The following is a 21052-nucleotide window of genomic DNA, read 5'->3' as shown; positions in this document are numbered from 1 at the left end:
TTTTTTAGGACAAAAAATTTATGAAATGGGATGGTTTGTAATGAGTGGGGATCACGAGAACATGGCATGAGAACATACCAGTCACATTGACGGTATATAAGGTGTAAGAGGGTATTTAGAGGCATCACAAAAATTATCAAGAAACTCTCTTTTCACCTTCTCAAGCTTCCATGGCTTCTTCTTCTTCTTCCTCTTTCCCTCTTTCTCTCTCTTCTTCTTGCCTTTCTCTCTCATATCCCTCTTCTCTTGCAGTCCTTGTCTCTCTCCTTCCCCTTAGTTATGATAGTTAGGTCTCTTTCATTACTATTTCCAGAAGGCATCCGACCTCTGTTTACTCATGATCACAAGCACAAAGGAAACAAATTCACTCAAAGAACTCAAAAAATTTTGATTCACAAAAGTTGATTACACAAACTCGAATTCATTCGACTACTCAATGCTTGGATCAAATTCTTAACACATCTCACAGTTGTGCTTGCACTCCATGATGCTCGCTCCAACTCTTTAACTTCAACGCTCATAACATAGTAGCCCACTGTAGTTACACAATTATAGTGCTTCAACTTGAAGCCTATTTGATTGTATTAGCTCTTGAAACATTCAAATATCTTTTATTCCCCATAAGTGCCATGACAATGTTTGGACTTCCATGTTTCTGAAGTTCCTTGACCCAAAGGTTGCAAAAAAAAAAACAAAAACTACTAGCTAGTTGCTACCGCCTTCTTTCTATGACCTGGGGCCTTGAATGTTGCACAAATCTCCATATTGTGTACATCAAACAAATTATTTAGGTTATCCATGCCACTTGTTAAGACTGTTTGACTAGTATGTGAAAGTGAAACATAAGTTACTCCTTGTGCATGTGCTGCAATTTCATTGGCTAGCTTTCCCATTCGCTTGTCCCACAAACGCAAGTTTCCATCCATGTGACTAGAGCATATGAAAGATGCATCAAAGGTCAAGCACAATGCATTGCAATTACAATGAAAAACTTTAGTATTAAAACCATAGCCTTTGTAAAGATCCTAAAGTCTTATGGTCTTGTCGTGAGCTGCAGTGACATCTCTTTTACTTGAAAGTTTGCTAATGTCCATTGTACAAACTTTCTCAGTGTGACCAGTCAGTAAATGTCAGATTCTTCCATAATGGATGTCCCATAAATAGAGCTTGTGATCACTACTAGCTTCGAGGACAAACTTGTTGTCAATAGAAAAAGAAATATCAAGCACATGAACACCTAAACACCCTGAAAGAGTGGTAAGTAAGGTGCTTGAGTTTGTATTCCAAATTTTGATAGGCCTGTCATCTCCACCACTCACCAAGATATCATTGTTATGTTCAAAAATAACCACACCACATTCCCCTTCATGGCTTTGTAAAGTGTATCTCAAAGATGTTGGGATTCTCAATTTAACATAGTCTTCAACCCCTATATGCCTGACAATGCCATCCACTTGTTACCCGGCCAGTTCTTCCAGCCTTCCTGCTTTTAATCTTGCTAGAAGATCCTCATACATAGCATTTTTCTTGTTAAGATGATTAGCATCTTGCATCTTCAGTCTCATCCACTGATTTATCAATTGTTTGTTCTCAACTTGAAGCATTTTTTTATATCTTGTCAAGTCCCTGTACTTGCTGATGCAGCTCAACATTTTCATAGATAGCCAAATCAAGTGCACTTGATCTTCCCTCTAATGTTGATTCTAGTTGCTCCAATTTCTGCCTCTATAGCTGAAGGTCTACTTAGCATTGGTCAAAAAGCGATGTTTTTTAAGATAACTATGCCCTCAATGACTTAGAATTCACTACCTCTTCCAGAAGCTACTCTAAAACTTGTGATTGTGTAGTCAATGCTAGTACAACTAAAATCCGGATATCTTTTGGAATAGTGTTTTCTAACTGGAGTAATGCAACTAATTCATTAAAAAACTCTAGTTCATTGACAAAGAAAGCTCTCAAGTCTTCATGATCTAGATTTTACTGCAAAAGCACTGTGAAAGCCAAGAGACGAATGCAAAAAAGTATTGCCTTCTGATGTGGGTAATGAATAAAATGCCCATTTCAAAACTCCAAAAGCATCAATGCCACCTTTTTCTCATGCGTACCCCCTCCAAAAAGTAAAGTCCCCTATGAATAGTGATGGCTCCTAGAATAGTTTCCTTATAGAAATCTCAAAAGGAAGGCAATGACCGCTTTCTTCAACTCCTATGCTGCCACAAGCTCAACATTTCAATCTACGTTGTCAGAGCGATTGCGGTCAAAAGTCTACTGCGGGGTTAAGAGACAGTAGGGTGAAGGGAGATTGAAGGAGTGGAGTAGACGGAAGAGAAGGGGTTGAAAGAAATAGAAGATATGAAAAAATACTCGCAGAAAGAAATACAAGACGTAGAATAATACTCATAGAATTGAAGCCTGTCAGCTTATTTCTCCATTCTGAGAAGACAAATCTCTTGTACACAAAAACATACACAAAAAAATACATTCCTCTATGCTGCTCAAATCGCCAATCTGATGCTTCTATTGGCTCCGAAAGGGGGGCAAAATACCAGCACACCTGGCCAAAACTCTACCAGATGACTCTTTCATCTCCCACTTTCGAGTGCTGTTCACTGCTTGAAAATAACGATCGTGATGCATGCAATTTCGTCCATCTCTCTTTTTACATAAAATCCTCACAGATGACTAAAAGCTACATGCTTTCTTTTGCATGTTATCCTAATCTCAAAGTTGTCTACAGTTTTTGGATATTTACAAGAGATAATATCTAAAATATCATAAATTTGCTACACTTGTCCAAAAAACTAATATGTTTGAACCATGGACACTAACACTAATGTCTAAAATGGCATTGGCTCTCTAGATCAATAAGAAAGCCACACTTTTTTTGCATGGTGTGTGCGATCAATAAGAAAGCCGCTCTTTAGAGTTTTTCACATGGTGTGCACATAGCGGCAAGACATTCACCCCTTCCTAACCTGCACATCCTCTAGCATGTGCCAAAGTCTTATGGATCTGCAGTGTCATAAGGAGTATCCTCTACCATGTCAATGTCTTCAACTTCCACCTCTTCTTCTTCCATATTCTCATGTTCATGCTGAATATCTAGCTCCTTCAACTCATATGCCAAAGAGTCCCTACATTTAAAGAGTTTGATATATTTTCCAGCCACTCGAATCCTTAGAGTTGTCCCATCCATCTCATTTAATGCATAGGTAGCATTTTCAAAAATAAATCTTACCACATATGGACCAGACCACCACTTTCTCATATTCCGACTGGCACTATGCTAATTTTCTAAGCTACTGCCATAAACTAGTACCCAGTCTCCTTCTTGTATAGCTCGTGGTCGAAGTCTCTGTCACTTGTCAAACCTCTTCTTATTCTAGATCCTTGCAGTCTTTAGCTTTTTCATGGCTATCTCAATGTCTTCGGGGCTTCTTTCTAACTGTCTAATGCGTAGGACTAGTAACTCTTCTCTATTCAAACCCTCTTCCCATGGTACAACACTCAAAATAGCAATAGTCTCCTCAATAGGCATGATTGGCTATTGTCCATACTTTAATTTAGCATGCATATACCTTGTAACTGCACTATGAGTGGTCCTATCAGCCCACAAAGCAAAGGGTAACATTCTTGGCCATTCTTTCATCCTACCCTTGCATGACTTTGCTAATGCCTTAATGATAGGCTGATGACCTCTTTAACTTTTTTAATTTGCTTCAGAATTGTAGGCTGAAATTAAAGCCAACTGGATACCCAATCGTGAAAAGAACTCATGAGCCTCACTCACATCCAATTCTCCTCTATCAGCAACCACTTTACCAACACAACCATACTTGCAAAAGACTTCTTCCAATAAGAACTTGCAAACTGCTTGAGTAGTTTTTGTACTAAGAGCTCAACCTTCCACTTGATTTGTCAAGTCTTCTTGTGCAAGCACAAGATATCTCATATTCCATAAATTTGTAGGCATGGTAACCAAATCAGCTACCCATTTGTAATGCATAGATAATGGATAGGTTGGTTGCAACCCATCTCTATGCTTTACCATGGAATGCATCTGACAGACATTGCATGATTCCACATAATTTTCCACATCTTTATACATGTTTTTCCACCAATACTTCTCTTTGATCTTGGCAAATGTGCCCCAAACTCCTCTATGTCCATCCCATAAGCTTTCATGAAACTCCTGCATCACCTGTTGTTGAGAAGCCCTATCTCCCAAAACACGTATTGGAACTTCTCTCTTTCTCTTTGCATGCTTCCATAAACATCCATATTTTAAGAAAAACCCATAAGCTTTTCTTTTAATCCTTTTGAATTCATCTTTAGACCATTCAGCCTTCTTTGTTGACATGAGGCTGAGATATTGACCTATTTTCAGCCAATCATCCTCATACAACTCTTCCAAAAATTGTGTTTTAACTGAAGCATAACACTGATGATGCTTTCTCTCTACTACCCATTTCTTCTCCATGGTTGTAAGCTCTTTTCTTACTGTTGAGATCCCCGTTACAACAGTTGTACCTACAGTAACAACATCTGCACACTCATTCCCTATTTTCATAAAGTCATTTTCAGCACCTATCACATCATCCTCTTCATCTACCATCAACTCCTCTTCATCTTCAAACCTTGCTCATGAAAGCATGGCAGCCACGAGGTTTTCTCTACCTGCTGCAATATGCTGAAAATTAGGGTTAAGTGACTTTATATATGCAATCCATCGTAACATGGCAATATCAAGAGTTGAGTAATTTGCTATCATGCCCAATAGAGATAGAAATCAGTCTCTACCACTACATGAGCTCCCATGAAATACTCCCTATCACACTTAAGGGCTGTCACTACACCCCAAAGCTCTCTTTTGACTTGAGAATATCGTCGTTGGCGTTCATTGAAGACCTTTGCTCTAAACTGGATGGCATATCTATTCCCATCAGCATCATCCTGACCCACTACCTAGCCAATATTGCCAATTGGGCTTGTATCCACAGTGAGAATAATTGGTTGCCCATTCTCATAATTTTCTCTCTTTAGTGTTGGGGCTAAAATCAATAAGCTCTTTAACTTCTGAACTGCCTTCGTATGCTGTTTTCCCCACCAAAACTTTTGCCCTTCTCTCAAGAGCTGATATAGACTTTCAGCCACATGAGCAAAATGTTAAATCCATATCAAGTAAAAGAAACATGCACCCAAAAATATTATTACCTAGGATACATTCGAACATGTTTCTTGCATCCTACTTATGGCATCAATCTTTACTGGTGAGGGCTTTCTTCCATATGGTCCACACATGTGACCAATTACCAATACTTCCTCTCCTCCAAAAACTAATTTTTCTCTTGACAGAGCCAAATGCACTTCTTCAAGATGGCTCAAAATCTTGTCACAATCATCAGCCACAAATCCTATACATCCCTGATCATTTAGCTCTTCATTCTTCTCATGGATATTGCACCCTTTTATTGGCACATCATCAAGAAATGATAAGGTCAATTGAGGAATATACTCCCTCAAAACTTTATGCATAGCATTCATCATATGTGCCATTGAATTGGTTGCCCCCTATGGAAGCATACACATCCTAACCAATCCAAGTGGTGTCTTCATGGTAGTGATATCTCGGCTTTCTAATGCAAGCTGGAACTGTTCATATCCTGAATATAAATCTCCCAAAGATTAAATTTCATTACTTGCAAATGCTTCTGCAAATTCATCCACTATTGGGTCAGATCCAACATTCCTTATGGTGACTTTATTAACTGGTTGCAAATCTTGTATAAACCTCAAAGAACCATTCTTCTTTGGAACAGTAAACCACCGATTCAAATATGGAGTTGAAGAGGGCTCCAAAATCCGCATCCTGATCTTCTCGTTCAAAAGCTTCAGAAACTTAAGCAAATATGCCCAAGGTACTGGAATAGGCTTTAAATTCCATGGCACATGAGGTACTCTAAAGATCACCATAGGTGCAACTATGGTCAAATCAACACATCCAATTTCATCTAGCTGAAATGCAAAGGCATTCCCATGCCTTGCGAACATCTGCAAGAAACAAGCTCTTTTTGCAGGTAAAAGAAAGCTTGTATCATCAATTTTCAGCTTTTGTAAAGTTTTAGTTGGAAATTTATATCCCACTCAATGTGGATCCCGTAAACTTGGCTGTTGAGTCACTTTTTCAACCAACCCATCACTTTCAGGTGGTAAAGGCAAAGCCACATGCTTAACCTTCATTGAAATTGTTTTGTACTTTGTATCCGCCCTTGCTTTAGCCCTGCTTTGAAGCCCATAACATTCATGCTTAGCAAACTTTTGAATGACTTCATCCATTTTTAAAGTGTCAACATAAATAACCTCTTTTTTTGTCATGCTTTTAGCATTAATTGCTACAGAAATTTCAGCCAATTATCAACATCAATTAGCCTGAAAACAGCCCTAAAATACCTTCATTTGCAGCCATCAAAACATATGTCTTCTATAATATTTCCGCTCAAAATATTAAGGAGCTTTGATCACTGCACGCCCGCGCAAAACTTGTGCAAGGTTATCTCCCACATCGTAATTATTGGTAGCTTAATCCGTAACCCGCACGTGCAAAAATGAGCCCTCCGCATTGTGCAATTGAGGCTGGGGTTTAAGACCGCAAAGCCGCAGGAGAACACCCTTTTTGAAGGGAAAATTGGATAAAATTTAGGCAATTTTTTTTACTAATTATCCTTTCCTCTAGCCGATGCATGGCTGGAGGAGAGGGAGTGGAGTGTGGTGTATGAGGGGGGAGGCATGCACCAGCCACGTGGTGGCCACCATCTCCCCCCCTTGGGCTATATGACCCCCCCCTGAGGCATGAAGGGAGGGAGGAGGCTGCTACACTGACGATCAAAGGGAGAGAAAGAGGACATTGCTGCCGCCGCCTACATTGCCTCTGCTGCCGCCATTTTCCCCCCTGCCATCATCCTAATCACCCCATGTCCTCAATCCTTTCCATTCTTCCAATCATTGGCCCTTCCACGTCGACTCTGCTGAAGATCAAGAGCTTTTTTTTTTCCTTAGGATAAGGCCCATAAGCCTTGTTCCTACGTGCTTTCCCGGGTTTTAAAACCGGGCCCGTAAAGCTCCAATTCCTACACAAGGGAGAATGTATCGACCTACAAGCAACCTCGGAGAGCGAGAATAAAGGCTAGAAGGCAAACCCAGAGTCCAAACACACTACGTCTAAGATGGCTCCCAAGAAGATGCAAGGCACACCTGCAGGAGGTTCTTCCTCGAACATACACGTGGACATTCCCATGAGCCCTCAAGCCCAGGTTTTACGATTTTAATTCCACGTAAAAGAAATGCGTTAAGCACGATAACTTTCATGGAAAGGAAGCACTTATGCATGTTTTTCACCTAGCCTAGTTAAAATGCATTTGGGGAAAATTGCCTACTCGAACAATTTACTAAAAATAATGCATGACAAGCAATTGGGTAATTGCATTTCCAATGTTATGAATGTAAATTACCTATCCATTTTACAAGCTTCGTAGCTTGTTGCCTTGCCATGCATTTCAAAGTGACAAGCCTAAAACACATATTGCCTAGCGTTAAAAAGATGAAAATTGTTAAGTGCATCTTTGTTTGGCTGTGAAAGAGCAAGTGTATCTTGCTATGACTCGCATGGAAAGAATTGTTAATGTCTGTTGCATAGCATGGAAATGGGACCATAGACTTGTAAGTTACATGCAAAAGATGCTTGGAAATGGATTAAGTCAACACTAGTCTTATTCTTGCATGAACTTCATTTACAATGTTGTATCTAAGGGTCGCATGTTACATATTCATCATGCATAAATTTCATTTCATCGAGTTGCATTTAGAAAAGTTTGCATGGCTTATCAAAGCACGAAATCCCGTTGCATTAAGCGAGAGGTTGTAGGCATAGTTCCTTGATGTGAATCTTGTAGGTTCTATGCAAGATAATCTCCAAATTGTCATTCGTCATGACTTTAGCAAGGAAAGAAGTAGTTATTGAAAAACCTTTTAGCAGCCTAAAAGTAATGAATCGCATGTTGCAACTATTTACACCTTTAGAACAAGTTTAGCATCTGTAGGAAAGGATCATCCTTGTCGCAAGACAAGTAGATCAATTTAGCTAAATCACTTGTATTATTATAACCGCAAGGGATTCGTACAGGCATAACTAGTCAATACAATAAACACCTCAAGTACTAGCTAGGGTTTACCATGTTAGAAATTCTACCTAGTATCGTACTTGGATGCCAAGTCGAGACCCTACCCACATTCATGGAATGTTTGGGTTAATTGGATGCCCATGCAGACAATTATCTAGGGTTTCTACCCTAAGGATCGATTGACCTAATGCTAAAACTGAGATTGAGTTTGGAAACCCTAGGACCGATTGTTGTCGGCCTAGTACAATTAGGGTTGGGTTGGGTAAGAAGACACCCCAAACCCTACATCTTGACTAAACATACTCCTTGTCAAGAAACATCATTGATGGGTGAAATAATCCCATGAGTTAGATGCGACACTTGTGCAATAAGTTGCAATGTCGCATGGCTTTGTGGTTTAACCACAAGATAAAATTGCCACTCCTTGGAATAAGGTTAGCAGATTCTAGCGCAAGTCTAACTTGCAAGAGGATGACTAGACATCCTGTTACATCACCTTTCCTGGGCTAATTTGCCAAGTCTAGGGAGGTTATGTTTTCCCTAATAAGCAAAGGATCAAATAAGTTAGAGCAACATGGTCGCTAGGATTCACTGTCTTAACTTAAGAAACCTAAGGTGTTGGTTAATTTGGGTTGACAGGGTATGACCCTAACCTGAGGATAAAAGGGTAAACAAACAAACCCTTGGGGATCATGCCAAGTTGCAATTGATCCTGGATCAAATGTTGGATGCATTCGGAGAGAAGGATTCACTCCTTAGCAGTTGGCCAATTAAACAACCACTGGATTGATTGTGTTTGTAACATTTTAGGAGCACTATTTGCATTGTTTGCTCAAGGAACTAAAGATGGAAAGATAATCAATGCTTCAAGTTGAAGGCTTGAAGCGAGAGGCAGCATCAATTACCCTCGACTGTTTGCCTGACCCTAACCAAGGGGGTTGTTAGCCACGTCGGGAACATGGACCATACCGCCGTGAGAGGTCTCTCCATTGGGCGCTACTTGGAGCAGGAGGATGCTTGGGTGCCAGGGGGGCTCTGGCCATAAATCCCTTGCCATCCAAGCCCTCCACAAGAGGCCAACGTGACTCAGGATTGGATCTCGAGGCCTGCTACTAGTCTATGGGCAAAATCATGGATTAGTAATCCCTGTGGATTGCTGGATTGCCTTCGGTGGATTATGGATTGCCTTTGGACGTTGCCTTCGGGCAGATTATAGATTAGCCTACAGGCTGGATTATATGATGTCTTCAAAAGATAAATAAGATCAATTGTTGAAAAGGAACTTGTTTGACACTGCTTTCCTATGTCAGTGCTAAGATTACGTGAAGGAACCGGTGACTATATAGCTAATAAAGGAAGCAATTTTATGCGTGTCCAACTAAATGTGGTAGGTTATTAGACAACTAAAGCAACCCTAAGGAAAGTGCGGTGGATGTGGCCATGGGTCCGTCCTACGAATGGGTGGTCCCGATTGGCCGGGAACGTTTCTCAAGCAAAATGGACAGCAAGGAGCTTTTCTCGAAGGGAATGAACAACACGCAACGCTGACCTAGAGTTCAGGTTACTAAAATCCCGATTTATATTGTTTTAGGTGAACGGAATGGGACTATGCCTTATGGGCAGAGAGGTCGAGCTTTGCATCCCTCTCATTTCCCATTCTCCTTGAACCAAGTGCAGCATGAATCCGCTTCGATCCTAACGTTTCTGTGTAAAGTAGTTTGCCTAGGGTTCGATGCTAGCTACCATTCTAGGAATTTCACCAATAGGGAAACCATGATTCAGGTCGGTTCTAAGTGGGAACGGCCAAAATACTTCCGCTATGTGGTAGAATCGGGAAGACCTAGATCGCAAACCCCGTAGCATTCCATGGGAGTGCCAGGCTGCACTTTCTAGACTCTCTTTCTGATGGGTTGCTAAGATGTGTCATGCAAGCGAATAGGTGGACACATTACAGTTGGTATCAGAGCGAACCAATGAAGGATCTGTCTTTATAAGAAAACTTAATAAGAAGAAGTAAAGCAAATGTTGTTGTGAAGAACATTTCCTTACTTATCGATGCTATCTTGTAGAGTCATGAAGCATGGAACTGACTCTTGGTGTTCTGGGTCATGTTTATGACCATGATGCATGCTTCGGATTATCGACAAAGGCTTGATATGATGAATATCCTAGACCGCATCTACAATCCATCACCCTTGTACATGGAACGGAGGTGGATGTGTGTTTCAGGGATCTATTACATAGCTGCCCACCGACATGCGTACCTTCAAACCAGCTTGAAGAGAATCAAGTGGATGGAGGACTTAAAGGTCGTGAAGTTGTTCATCTTTGTTGAGGCTCACGCAAACGCAACTCTACATGTTGGAGATTGAAGGGTCAAGCAGAATAAGTATGTGTACGAGGAAGTGACTCGAGTAATCCCTGCCGATAGGATCAAGGTGTTGGGACATCATGAGAAGGATGGATATCAAAGGAAAAGATACCCTAATCTTCCAATGACTTATCGATTCCTGAAAATCCATGACCCCAATCCATACTATTACATAGTTCCCGTAGCTGAATGCAACAACATCTTATTCTCCTCGAATTAATGTATAAGCTTGTTCCATCGCCCAAGAATAATTGTACTCCAAAAGGGCTATGCCCATATGAATGAAATGAGGCTTCTTTTTATCAATGATTGTCTTGAATGTGAATAGTAATAAAGAAGTTAAGTGATTAGGTCACTTGGCTAAAAGTTGAAATGGGCATAAAATGTAATGTGAGGAACGCTTAGCAAGTTTTAATGTAAAGAAACTTGTTGGCTAAGCACATCCTCATGAGGAATTCCTACTGGGAGGAAAGTCGACTTCTGTTAGATTCAGGGTCATGAACTTAGGTATCCACGAGTGTTTGCTCGAAATGGATTTTCTTAAACCTAATGATGCCCACATTCATTGTGGAAAGGGCCAAGTTTCCTTTCGAAACCCTGAAGGGGAATTGGCCACAACTCAAGGAGAGGCTAGAAAGCCAAAAATTCAATTGGCCAAAGCATCTCGAATGATAAAGGGAGTTAGAAAGGGACTACATGTCTACTTGATTAAGCTTAATAAGCTAGATCAGAATCAGGAGTCTAGTGAAGAACCTTCATGGCTAAAGAAATGCGCAGATGTATTTCCTAAAGAGCTGACAGAACTTCCACCTCAAAGGGAAGTTGATCATGAAATCAAGCTAGTGCCGGGAGCTGTGCCAATTGCAAAGAGGCCTTATAGAATGTCCATCCCGGAAGCAATTGAGCTGAAGGATTAGCAACTATTAGATCAAGGCTACATCCATCCTAGCAGTTCACCACGGGGATCTCGAGTGCTATTCCAAAAGAAAAAAGATGGAATGCTTCGGCTATGTATCGATTACAAAGGGTTAATCAATCAACCATTAAGAACAAGTACCCTATTCCAAGAATAGATGAACTTTTTGACCGTCTTCAAGGTGCAAAGATCTTCTCCAAGATTGATCTTAGGTCTGAATACTATCAAATAAGGATCAAGGAAGAAGATATCCCAAAGATGGCATTCAACACAAGATATGGACACTTTGCATTCCTAGTCATGTCATTCGGCCTAACAAATGCACCTGCCACCTTCAACAGGTTAATGAAGGATATCTTTAGGCCATATCTTGACGATTTTGTACTCGTCTTCTTCGACGATACCTTAGTCTACTCCAAACAAGAAAAAGATCATGAACCCCAGCTTCGGATTGTCCTTGAGACAATGAGGGGACACAAGCTTTATGCCAAGATGAAGAAGTGTGCATTCTTCAAACGATAGATTGAATATCTAGGATTCATCGTATCACTGGAAGGAATCTTAGTGGATCTGGCCAAAGTCAGAGATGTTCTGGAATGGCCAATACTAGCAACTCTCAAAGAAATACACAGTTTTCTTGGATTTACAGGATGGTACGTGATCTTTATAAAAAACTATGCTTTGATTGCAGCACCTCTGACCAATCTACTGAAGAAGTAAACATCAATTGCATGGTCAACTGCTGAACAATCTAGCTTTGATAGACTAAAGCAAAGTTTGGTATGAGCACCTATCCTGAAACTTTCGGATCTTGGTAAGGAGTTTGTAGTAGTAACTGATGCTAACACGCTTGCCTTAGGATGTGTGCTTATGCAAGAAGGTCATCTTGTAGCATACTCTTCAAGAAAACTGAAGAGCCATGAGAAGAATTATGCTACCCATGATTTAGAGCTGTTAGCTGTCATCCATGCTCTCAAGCTTTGGAGACACTACTTACTAGGTAACAAGTTCAACCTAGTAATGGATCATAAAAGTCTCAAGTGGATCTTTCTCCAGAATGAACTCAACATGAGGCAACATCGATGGATTGAAGTGCTGGAGAAGTATGATTTTGAAATCAAATACCGGCTTGGAAAGGAGAATGTAGTTGCTGATGCACTCAATCGCAAGGCATTTCTAAATTCTCTAATCTTGTAAGATCCATCAACAACTAGATCTCTAGCCACAAAGGTATCCATGCCAAACAACCCAATACTTGAGCTAGCTAGAGAAGAAGCATGCCATGATGCAATCTATCAGAAGATGCTAAGGAAGATCCCTATCAAGGATCAAGACCCGAAGCTACAGGCTAAGTATCAAGAATTCTCTATCAATAGTGGACTTGTCTACTATAGAACGAGATTATGTATACCGGCAAGCTAGTCACTCAAGGAAAAGATACTTTGGGAAGCTCATGATTCCTATTTCTCAGGGCATCCTGGCTATGCCAAGACCCTCAATGCAGTCAGAAAGAGCTACTATTGGGAGAGGCTTAAAGGTGACGTTCTCAAATATGTCACTGAATGTTTGTCTTATCAATGTATTAAGGCCAAACATATCAAAATGCTAGGAAAGTGGCAACCACTTGATATTCCCCAAATGAAATGAAAATTCATCAGTATGGACTTTGTTTTTGGCCTACCCCAAGTTTAGGGAGGATACAACTCCATTATGGTGGTGGGGGATAAGCTCACCAAGGTTGCACATCTTATTCTTGTTCAGACAAACTATAAAGCCTCTGACATTGCAAGGTTATTTATCAAGGAGATATTCAAACTGCATGGGTTGCCCAGAAGAATCATTAGTGATCGTGATTCTCTCTTTACGTCACACTTCTGGAGATCTATCTTTGAAGCCATTGGGACTCAACTCTATTTTAGTACAGCTTACCATCCCCAAAATGATGGTCAAACGGAGCAAGTCAACCAAGTCATTGAGGATATGCTAAGGGCACACTGTTGTCATGAACCAAAAATGTAGATTCAATACTTGCCACTGGTTGAGTTTGCCTACAATGCTTCCTACCAACAAAGCATTTAGATGACCCATTTTCAAGCATTATATGGGCATGACTGTCGAAGTCCTTTAAACGTCTCAGATCCAAACTTGAGGGTTGAAGCTTCAAGGCAGATGGTGGAAGATATGGATGACCAAATGAAGTTAATAAGACAGGACATGCAAGCTATCAAGGATAGGTAGAAGGCATACGCGGATTTGAAACGTCAAGATAGAACCTTCGCTGAAGGAGACATGGTCTTCATTCACGTACGCCCAAAGAAGAGTTCCCTATCCTTAGGTGAATGCAAGAAGCTAAGTCTAAGGTATTGTGGACCCTACAAGATTCTCAAGTTCCTAGGACCCAATGCTTATAGACTACAACTCCCTAAGAACCTAAAGGCTCATAATGTATTTCATATCAGCCTACTAAAGAAGTATGTACCTAATCCTAGCCATGTACTTGATGATCAACAAGTTGTAATGACTAGCCAAGGAGCCCTTGAGCTACGGCTTGACAGGATCTTAGATGTTAGGGAGAGGCAATTGAGATCCAAAACCTTGAGAGAATGTCTCATCCAGTGGAAAGATTATCGCGTGGAGGATGCCACTTGGATGGATGAAAGTACTCTCAGCCAACAATACCCCTAGCTCTTCTTGAGATGAGGACATCTCGATTCTTCCAAGGGGGAGAGAATGTAATATTTCTGCTCGAAATATTAAGGAGCTTTGATCATCACACGCCCGTGCAAAAACCTGTGTAAGGTTATCTTCCACATCATAAGTATTGGCAGCTTAATCCGTACCCGGCATGTGCAAAACTGAGCCCTACGCATTGTGCAATTGAGGCCGGGGTTTAAGAATGCAAAGCCATGGGAGAACAGCCTTTTTGAAGGGGAAATTGGATAAAACTTAGGCAAATTTTTTTATATTAATTATCCCTTCCCCCAGCCGATGCATGGCTGGAGGAGAGGGAGTGGGAGAAGGAGGCATAGTGGTGGAGTGTGGTGTATGAGGGGGGAGGCATGCACCAACCACGTGGTGGCCACCATCTCCCTGCCCTTGGTCTATATGACCCCCCCTGAGGCACGAAGGGATGGAGGAGGCTGCTGCGTTGACGGTCAAAGGGAGAGAAAGAGGACGTTGCTGCCACCGCCGTGAGAAACGCTGCCGCCTACAGCACCTGCTGCTGCCGCCATTTTCCCCGTGCCATCGTCCTAATCACCCCCCTGTCATCAATCCTTTCCATTCTTTTAATCATTGACCCTTCCACATCGACTTTATTGAAGATCAGGAGCTTTTTTTTTTTCCCTTAGAATCTTCTAAGGATAAGGCCCATAAGCCTTGTTCCTACATGCCTTCCCCGGTCTTAAAACCGGGCCCGTAAAGCTCCAATTCCTATGCAAGGGAGAAGGTATCAACCTACATGCAGCCTCAGAGAGCAAGAATAAAAGCTAGAGGCAAACTCGGAGTCTAAACACACTACGTCTACGATGGCTCCCAAGAAGATGCAAGGCGCACTTGAGGGAGGTTCTTCCCCAAGCATACATGTTGTTACGTGAGTGGTGATTGAGAACAAGCCTCACTCACAACTCGATAACGAGATATTAAGGATTTCCGGTTAGGGTAATCGAATTTGTTGAATGCGCAGCACAATGTGGAAAATTTAATATATTTAATAACACAACACAAATCACAAGACAACTCACAATGAAAGTAACAAAATTTTGACAACAAAACCAAGAAAACTATATTCTCATATCTTAATAGCCTTGATCCGAGTCTTGACACCACAAAGTCTAACTTCTTCCACTTCGAGAATAGCTCGTCCAAAATAATTCTCTCGCATGCGACCCTCCTCTCACATCTCTCACAAGATGACAAGAAGATACAAGGGAAGCGAGCCTAACTCTCCACTCTCCTCTCCTTTTATAGTTTTTTACATCCTCCCTTACGTTGGACATGCTCTTGCTTTCCCAAAAAGTCTCAGGCTTTTTATGCCTTTAAGGCAATTTAATATTTTTAATGTTTAAGATATTTAAGCTTATGGAACTTGAAAGCCTTTAAGGCTTTTTTCTTCATGTGTTTGCTGAACGGTTTGCTTTTCCATTCCTATGTCTTCATTGTCACTTCACCGTCTTCCCTCCATCGCATCAGCAACTCAATCCTTCTTCTCTTGTTTCTCCATTATCTTTTGAATCTTCTTCACGTTATCCTTCTTCTTTGTCTTGATTTGCGCCTCTCCCTCCTCCTTGCTGTCTTGTTCTGCGTCTTCCTCATTGTCTTCCTCATTTTCCTCCTCGTTCTCTTCCTTCGTCTGTTCTTTCTCTACTGCATTGACATCGACTGCCTATTCATCGCCTTCTATTCCATTTGCATGCTCATCAGCCACATTCGCGCCCAGTGTCTGCTCTTTTGGGGCTTCAGCCATTTCAGCAAGGGCTCAATCCCCTCTTTCTTTTCTTCTTTTCCTCGCCCTTATCTTCTTTGTCCTCTTCTTTCATCTCCTCCTCGTTGTCTTCCTTGACGTCGATATTGCCATCCTTACTATTTTTTCATCGGAGACTATGGTTATCCTTCTAATGATGACCAGATGGATCAAGAAAACATCGAGAGACAGTCATAAGAGTTGCTTGGTCATTCAGAACTATGTTTGGTCATTTTCATGGTGTGTGCCTGGCAATTTCAAGAAATTCCTCTCCTCTTCTTCTAAAATGGATGCAAGAAACTTTGTGTAAGCTCTGTGAAGGAGCTGAGACAATCTCGCTCCGGAAGCCTTGTCTTCCTCCTTCACACTTTCTACATCCCTATCATCTACAATCTCGCGCCTACCTACAAATTGTGCGGCCTTGTCTGGCCCGTACTTCAGTGAGATGAGAAGGTAAGCTCTCTCTACATCTTCCATGCTATAGTGCCAAGGCAAGTCAAGGATTGTATGGGCATCTAGGGATCAGGACTTCGACAATCTTTGCCTCCTCGCCATGATTTTTCTATTGATGTATTCAAGGCCCCCTGCAAAATCTGTGTCCAGAGTGTCTTGCTACCTGATGCTTCATCCAGACCCCCTAACCATCTGGTAGCGGAGTGCAGCTTCATAGATCACGTTCTGCTTCTCCCTCTCCTCTGGAGTAACTAACATAGGATCTTCCAATTCATAATGATTGCCGTCCAGTTTAAATGCTTGATAATAGCACTTCTCAAGCTTTCCTCTTCCTATTCTCTTAATGACATCTCCTACGGGCTTAGCTTCTGGAGCAGACTCTTTCACCATACCAGTTGAGCCCAAACATGATAAGATGACTTTCTGCACACGGGAGTTATCACTGTTGACCTCCACTACAACTGAGTTATCACTAGGGAGTTATCACACGGGATATACAAAAGCCAGTAGTCGATGCATCAAGAACAAAAGATTGACCTTCGAATTGACCTGAGTGAGAGAGGCTTGGTACCCCAACACCTGCTGCAATTGAAGGAATAGTTGTTCTTTCCTTCACTGTGTTGTCACCTAAATCAACTGCTTCGTGGTCAAGTCCTGGTTTCAACTCATAGGAAGGACTATCTACTTGCTCCAAAGATGAAATTGATCTTGTGAGCTCACTGGGCAACGAGAAATAACTCTAACCTGTTTGAGTCCTAGTACCTCTGAAGCCACTGGAGATGTCTGTACTTCTGGAGAAACCTAATGAGAAGTTTGTCTAGAGCTACTCTTTCTCTCCCATCAGCTCTTAACTTCTAAAATAGCTAGCTCATGCCTTCTTTGAAGCTCTCTCAGCTCCTGTTCCTATTTCAGGGTCAATAGCTTCAGCTCTTTATCCCATTCCACATCTCCATCAGTAGCATCATCAGCCAAAATTCCATTTGGCCATACTGTTTGGGAAAAGTGACATTCAGAGAGCCCTCCTACAATTTGGAATATCACCAACCGAACCCACAACTGCTCTGTTCATTATTTCTTCCCAAGTCTGGTGCATATATCTACAATAACCAGCATTCCTCTGAGATTCTACCAGGTCATTGAATGTTTTACACCCTGGCTCACCAAATGTAGATGGTTGCTCTGTTCTGTAAATCTCATCAACGAGAGATTGATTGAACTTAGGCTTTGAGTCTCCCTTCAAGGTGACATACCAATTCTCTAGAGCAATCCTAGTGAGCCGGTCCCTTTGAATCTCTGTGAGGGTAATGGTTTTGCCTGTGCCCAAAATTCGTGCTTCAATCTGAGGAGCAGCATCCTTCTAAATGCTAGGAGCGAAACCATTCTTGGAATTTTTATTTTCCTGCAATGTGTCCTAGCAAAAATATGATTTGAAAAGGAACTTCGTGCACAACCATACATGATTTGATAAAGCATGCAATTAATCGAATCCATGACATGCTACCATTCAAACAATGCTCACACAAAAATATGGATGCACTGAATATATTTGTGCCTAGCCTATCTAGAGGTGATTGTGCATCATGCAAGATGCAAACAAAATTCTTGGTTAATTTAAAATTCTTTATCCTCATCTCTTAACTCTCATTTAAAAAAAATATCAATCTCCGCTCCACCCATCCAAAATCTCACAATCACTCAAGAATTTGATGGTCCTTAAGATGTTGACCAAGTATGAACAACCCTTCTCACAATTGATGGCGTCCTTCATGACCCTCTAACTCACCCAACCACCTTACACTCTCAACCAGAGGTTCCTAACTTTGTGATGAACATCCCAAATGGTGCGTGCAAGAAATGTGCGTGCTCTATGACAGGTGCTCTCTCATGTGCATGTGCATCCAAAATTCATTGTATATAGTTGCAGTGGACCTCATGCCGTGCTAGCGCTTAATGATGGTGCAAGAGTGCATAATCCCAACCCATGGCATGGAAGTATTTGATAAGAATAGGAGACGACCCGCAAGTGCAGTCAATCAACAAGTGCAACGTGAAGTGCTCGTGAACCCATTATCCCCTGTGATGTGCATGAGTCTTGACAAAAAAACATACCTAGCTTCTCAATGTTCAGTAGCTATTGACAAACACAAGCTTCATCTTGTTCAAAAAAATACCAAGCTCGACCAAAGCTATCAAGTTCCACACTCAACAATTCAAACAAAATGACAGAAGCAAATCCTAGGCTAAAACAAACACAAGAAATCCAACTACAAAACAACAAAACAACAAAACAAACAGTCACACAAACAACTAAGCTAGCAAAAATCAAACCAAACTACAATTTGACTAGGGGTTTTCAATTTTCAGAAAAACGCTTGACATATTTAGCCCTCCCCCTAGTCTGCAAACATTCATGTGCAGCAGTTGCTTTCATAAAACAATGCAACATTTATCATCCATTCAGTTTCCTCATTCTTTTGTTGAAATTGTTGTTCTGACCACTCCTCTATTTGTATTGTCATTAACCTTGATATGTACTTCTTTAATCTATATCCATTTATTCTTTGCTTATGTGCCTTCCCATCCAAATTTTCTAATGCATAAGTTCCATTTTTAAAAACTTCAGAAACCCTAAATGGTCCTTCCCACTTTGTTTGGAATTTCTTTTGAAAATTATGTTCTGATTTATTATTGTATCTCAAAACTAAATCCCCTTTTTTATATTTTTATTTTTAAAATTTTTATTAATATCTTGTAAATTTTTTTCTTGACTTTTCTCATATTGATCAAACACTTCCTGTCTGTTTAATGGTGCTTCTTGTAATTGTATCAACCTTTCTATGAAATGATTTTTTTCCTCTCCTTTAGTCAACTTTTCAATCATCCTTAAAGCTAGTATTTCTACTTCTATAGGTAATCAGGCTTCCTTTCTATAAACCAGTTTAAAGGGAGAATAGCCTGTACTTTCTTTTCTTGCTAATTGATATGCCCACAAAGCACTTAGCAATTCAATATTCCATGTTTGTGGATGATCCTTTGTCATTTTAGACAGCATTCTTATTAACTCCCCGTTAAATCGCTCATTGAGACCATTACATTGAGGATAGTATAGAGAAGCAAATCTTTTTTGTTATTTTCATTTTCTCACAAATATAGTCTATTAATTCTCCCTTAAAGCCTGGTCCTCTATCTCACAAAATCTCTAGAGGTGTTCCAAATTTACAACCTATATCTTCATAAATAAATTTTCCCACATCTATGGCTCTGATGTTTTTTGCAGCCTCAGCTTGTGCCCATTGAGAAAGATAATCAATGGCTATCAAAATATATATTTTTCCTTGTGAAGTATGTGGTAGTGAACCAATTGCATCAATTCTCCATTTTTCAAAAATGCCATATGCAAGAATTGTTTTTCTTGTTTCAGGTTTCAATATTCTCTTACTCATTCTTTGACATTCATGACAGGATTTGCATCAATGATTAACATCTTTTTGAATGCTTGGCCACATATATCATTCAGTTAAAATCTTTTGTAAAGTTATTTTGTAAGAATAATGTCCCCCACATGCCCCCTCATGATTTGTTTCTAAAATGTGATATATTTCTTCTTTCCAGGGTACTCTTCTTAAAATTAAATACACTCCTTTAGCATAAAGAACATTGTTCACCATTTTATATCTTCCAGCTCTTCTTAAAAACCCATGTTTTTTGTTTTTTTGAATGCTAGAAGGTACTTTTCCTGTTAACAAAAACTCTTCTTTCCAAGTCAAGAGCTTCTCTTCCCCTATAAAGAGGAAGATCTGCTTTCATTACAAACACTTGACAAATTGCTAATTGGGCTGCATTGTGAGCTTCCTGATTTTCTTCCTTGGAGATATGTTTCAAACTCCAGGCTTCAAACTGTTTTAAATCTCTTCGAATTCTATTACACAACCTCTTCAATTTGGGATTTTTGATATGCCAAACTCTGAGTATTTGCTTTACTAATAGCAAATCATCACCTCTAATAATTCTCAACCTTCGAATTCCCATTCTTCGACAAAGCATAATGGCTGCTTGTAAGGTTGCATACTCAGCTTCATTATTACTTGTTGCCTCAAGTTTAACTGTTTCTTTTTTTATTAACTTTCCTTGAGGATCATAAACCACTATTCCTCCTGAAGATACTTGGTGTGCCTTACGGTATGATCCATCAAAATACATCAAGAATGAGTTTTCTATTTCTGGTTTTTCTTCTTCTTTTTCTCCAAATTTTCCTTTAAGTAAAAAAGTGCTTCCTTTATAGGTTAAAAGGTCTTGTATTGTAGCACTAGTTGAATCCTCAACCTTGAATTTATATTGAAATTCTTCTAGTTCAACAATCCATTTCATAACTCTTCTTGATAAGTTTGAGTTATTCACCAACTCTGGTAATAGTGTATAGCTTGTTAAAATAGTAAAGGATTTTGGTAATAGATATCTCCTAAACTTTCTACAAGAAAATATTACACTTAACATTACCAGTTCTATTTTTGTATATGTTTTTTCTATTTGCAACTTCACTCGACTTGCGAAATAGATAAGTCTCATATATCTAGAATTCCTTCCTTGTTGCATTAGAATTGCTCCAATAGCATCTTCCCCAACTGAAGGATTCACAAAAAACTCATTTTCCCAATCAGGTGCTTGAACTGATG

General features: G+C 40.3%; 1 pseudogene; it reads right to left on the bottom strand.

The window, feature by feature from the left end:
- Positions 1 to 701: 701 nt before the first annotated feature.
- LOC148022716 (autophagy-related protein 16 pseudogene) lies at positions 702 to 16769 on the bottom strand (annotated as a pseudogene).
- Positions 16770 to 21052: the final 4283 nt, after the last annotated feature.

This window comes from Lygodium microphyllum, chromosome 16, assembly GCF_053477565.2.
Source record: "Lygodium microphyllum isolate KBCC chromosome 16, Lygodium_microphyllum_v1.1.10, whole genome shotgun sequence".
Taxonomy (NCBI): domain Eukaryota; kingdom Viridiplantae; phylum Streptophyta; class Polypodiopsida; order Schizaeales; family Lygodiaceae; genus Lygodium; species Lygodium microphyllum.
The sequence above is the reverse complement of the archived record's forward strand: the minus strand, read 5'-3'. Positions and strand labels throughout refer to the sequence as shown.